Source organism: Lipotes vexillifer, unplaced genomic scaffold (genome assembly GCF_000442215.2).
Source record: "Lipotes vexillifer unplaced genomic scaffold, Lipotes_vexillifer_v1.1 scaffold39, whole genome shotgun sequence".
Classification (NCBI taxonomy): domain Eukaryota; kingdom Metazoa; phylum Chordata; class Mammalia; order Artiodactyla; family Lipotidae; genus Lipotes; species Lipotes vexillifer.
In genome coordinates this window covers 1,263,522-1,267,464 of record NW_006787038.1, presented here as the reverse complement: position 1 = coordinate 1,267,464, position 3,943 = coordinate 1,263,522, and positions in this window count along the sequence as shown.

Below are 3,943 nucleotides of genomic sequence, written 5' to 3'. Positions count from 1 at the left end.
TTGGACTTTCTAGACAAAGGCTTTAAATCAACTGTCTTAAATATGCTCAATTAGCTAATGGAAGCCTTAGAGCTGGTTCTAGCTTTGGCTCTGGTGTTAGAGCTGGCAGCTAGCACTGGCTCTATATCTGTAACTGGCACTGGTGCTGGAGCTGGAGCTCCAGCTGGATGCGGCCCCGCAACTGGTGTGAGAGCTGGTCTAGGAATTGGCTGTACCTCTGAACTAGCTCTGGCCCTATAGCTGGCCCTAGCTCTGGCTTTGCTATTAGAGCTGGGGCTGGAGCTGGCACTGGCTCTGGACATGCCAATGGCTCTATCATTGGCTCTGTCTCTGGACCTTGTGCTCAAGCTAGTGTTGGCACTGGCTGTAGCTCTGGAGCTGGCTCTAGTCCTAGAGATGGTTCTGGCTCTGGCTCTGATGCAGGAGATGCTCTAGCTCTGGAGCTGACACTCAATATGGCTCTCAGTTGGCGGCAGGTGCTAGAGCTGATAATGCATCTAGCTCTTGCTCTGGAGCTGGCACTGGCTCTAGCTCTAGAGCTGGTGTTGGAGTAGGTGCCACAGCTGTTTTTAGCTCTGGAGCTAGAACTAGGACTGGTGCTAGGGCCGACGCTTGTCCTGGAGCTGGTGCAGGCTCTAGCTTTGGAGCTGACATTGGAGCTGACTCTAGCTCTAGAGTTGGCTCTGGCTATACGTCTACAGCTGGAGCTGGTGCCAGAGCCATCTCTAGCTGTGGATCTGGTGTTACAGCTGGCACTGGAGCTGGCTCTGGACAAGTTGGGCACAGCACTCCAGGTCCGAGTTGGCCAGGTTGAGATGATACACAAAGGCCACCAGCTGCTTCATGCAGGGCAAGTCTGGAGGCTGACAGGAATCCTCTGAGTACTGTCCAGCCAGGTGCCTAAGATGGAGGGGATGGCACTCAGGTAGGAGGGCAGGTAGCAGAGTCAGAGCCCTGGCCTTTCCTTCCACACTGCCTCCTACGGCACCTTTGCAGGGATCTGGGTTCCTACACCTGGCCCTGCACTTCCAAAGACCTGCCCCATCCCATCCCCAACCCCGCTCTGGCCATCCTGGCAATAGCAGGGCTTGTCACCAAGCTGGGAGCTAGCAAAGAGCCTCAGTCATAGGGTCCTCTCAATAAATGATTGACCAACTCTCCCCTTCTTCAGGAAAACCTGACATACTTCTCTGTCTGTCTTCCCTGGCCCCCGCCCACTGGAATGTTAACTCCACAAGGGCAGGGAGGGGTTGTGTCTGCTCTGTTCATTACACAGAGCTGGCACATAGTAGGGGCTCCATAGATATCTAATGGATGAGAAAACACGTGGAGTCTGTCCTCTTGCCCCAGTCTTCCTGTAACCAGATAGGGTAGGGGGGGGGTCCCTGGAGAAAGGACCAGGCATGGCTTTCTTGACATAAGAGAAGCCATTTTTGGTCTAAGCCATCTTGTGATCTATGCCTGACCACTATGCCTGCCCTTGAGCAGGTCTCAGTAATTAATAATCGTAAGGAAACAAAAGAATGCAGAAACATTTAATAACCTACAATGGAAAAGAATCTGAAAAGGAAGAGATAGATAGATTAGATAGATAGATAATAGATGATAGTTATAGATAGAGATGGATAGATATGAAACTGAATCAGTTTGCTGTACACCTGAAACTAACACAACATTGTAAATCAACTATATTCCAATAAAAATATTTTTTTTAATGCAGAAACAAATGACTGTTATCAGGCAAGAAAAGTAACAATAGCAAAGATAACATATCAGTTGTAAAGACTCCCAGTTCTGTTTCAGTAGTAAAGATTAGCCTGACGTGCTCAACCACCAGATCAACTGGAACCTAAGGAATGATGTTGACCTTTTCTGACCCTCCTGACTTCAACTAAAGCTCGGACTCTGTCGACCACCCAAGCCTTTTCATGAATATGCATGTACCCTTAGCTTGAAATTTCCCCAGTTTTGCTGTTTTAGGATACATTGCTTTGGGAAAGATTCCCTGGTGTTCTTACTTGCTGCAAGTCATAAACCCTTCCTTCTCCTGTGCTTTGGCTTTGTTGTGTGTTTTGATTTGACACCTACCGAGAGGCGAACCCAGTTTTCAGGTAACACTCCCAGGGCATTCATGACACCTCAACCTGTAGCTTGTGTGCTGAGGTGCTGCCTTACTGTCTGTACACCGCATGTGGTCACATCTTCCCAATGACACTGGGTACCTGAAGGGCAGGGGAGCAGCCTGCCCTAGTCCCATGTGCCGCTGAGCACGCACAACTAAGGTTCAAGGCAGACTCGTAAGCAGGTTGCCCACCACACCTCCTGTTCTGGGACCCCCCACCCAACCCTTGCAGGTGAAGGGGGCGGGGGTACAAGCAGAGCTGGGATGGGGCTTTGGTGAGTCTATGTCTGATATTTCCTTATGATTAGATTCAGGTTATACAACCTAATCATGAGGAAATACCAGAAAAACTCAAATTAAGGACATTCTATAAAGAAACTATCCTGAAATCTTCAAAAATATCAAGGTCAAGGAAGGCCAGGAAAGACTGAGTGCTGTTCCCAATTGAAGACACTACAGAGATTTAGCAAATAAATCCAATGTGTGGTTCTGGGGACTTCCCTGGTGGTCCAGTCATCAAGAATCTGCCTTCCAATGCAAGGGACAGTTCGATCCCTGGTTGGGGAACTAAGATCCCACATGCCACAGGGCAACTAAGCCCTCGTGCTGCAACTACTGAGCCTGCGTGCTCTGGAGCCCACGCACGGCAATGAAAAGATCCCACATGCTGCAACTAAGACCCGATGCAGCCAAATAAAAAATAATAATAAATGTGTGGTTCTGGATTGGATCCACCACTTATAAAGGACATTATTGGAATGATCACGTGGACAAAGAATGTTGTCTGCCATTTCAGTAAACAACAAATATTACCCACCATCAAGCTATTCACCACTGCAGCTGCCCCCGACAGTGCACCCTGAGAGAATTCAGGATGGAGCAAAATAAGATACTGGCCCTCGATAGTTAAGATGCATATCAAAGGAATAATTTCAATGAGCACAGGCTCTTGCATCTTCCCATACATAGAAAGTCACTAAAATCATTAACCTGAGACGTCTGTTTTATGTGATTAGAAGTAATCTTGATGTTTGACTACATTTTTTTTTCTTTTTTCTTTTAAGCAAAACACCTTTATATCCTGGCTCTTTCCTTACTTCTTTTGAAGAGTTCCACAGCTATCTGAGATGCTGTCTCCTGGTCTATAGTCCTCAGTAAAGTTCCTGAATAAAACATTTCTCTCAACTATTAAGTTGTGCTTTTTCTTTTCAGTTGCCAATTTGGGCAACCAGCAAAGGGATCCAGAGCAGACTTTGTTGCCAAATGCAAGTTAATGTGTCCAACACACAATGAGACCAAACACATGAAAACATCACGGAGTTTGGAGCAGAGAAAGGTTTATTGCAGGGTCAAGCAAGGAGAACAGGTAGCTTGTGCTCAAAACCCCAAACTACTTGATGGCTTTCAGGGAAAAGCTTTTTTTTGAAATTTAGTTATTTCTGAGATATACATTTTAAAGTAATAACTAGAATTATCAGGGAAAAATTTTTATAGGCAAAATTAGGGGTGAGTGCTGCAGGGTGTGTGTGACTTTCTTCTGATTGGTTTGTGGTGAGGTAACAGGGCAATGTTCCAGGAATCTTGTGCTCAGCCTGAAGTTACCATCCTCCACCTGGGTGGGGGCCTTAGTTCCTGTAGAAGAGCTCAAAGATATTGTTATATACATCCCTTGAGGAGGACTCAGGATCCTGCTTTAATTTCAACACTATTGTTTCTTTTTTATTTAATTAATTAATTAATTTTTAATATTTATTTATTTAGCTGCACTGGACCTTAGTTGCAGCATGTGGGATCTTCCTTGTGGCATGCAGGATTTTTTTT